This window comes from Penaeus monodon, chromosome 24 (assembly GCF_015228065.2).
Source record: "Penaeus monodon isolate SGIC_2016 chromosome 24, NSTDA_Pmon_1, whole genome shotgun sequence".
NCBI classification, from domain to species: Eukaryota; Metazoa; Arthropoda; class Malacostraca; order Decapoda; family Penaeidae; genus Penaeus; species Penaeus monodon.
This window is the reverse complement of record NC_051409.1, coordinates 35,691,517-35,691,814: the sequence shown is the minus strand read 5'-3', so window position 1 is coordinate 35,691,814 and position 298 is coordinate 35,691,517.

Genomic DNA, 298 nt, shown 5'->3' with positions numbered 1-298 from the left:
ATCCAGGGTTTTCAAACTTCGTTACGTTCACCGTTACGGGGAACAGCGCTGCCGGACGTATCTGATTGTGGAAAACATATCTATGAAAACAGAATATTTTGGACGTGGTCGCGAGAAGTTCGGAGAGAAGGAAAGGACCATACGGTATGACGAGAACCTTTAGGTAATAATGACAACGAAAAGGACAATATGAATATGAAGACTTATTATCACCAACAATTATTATTAAGTTTCTTATAAACTTATTTTGGCAATCGTGACTGAAAAAATGTAAAGACAGATAAAAATATTACACCAG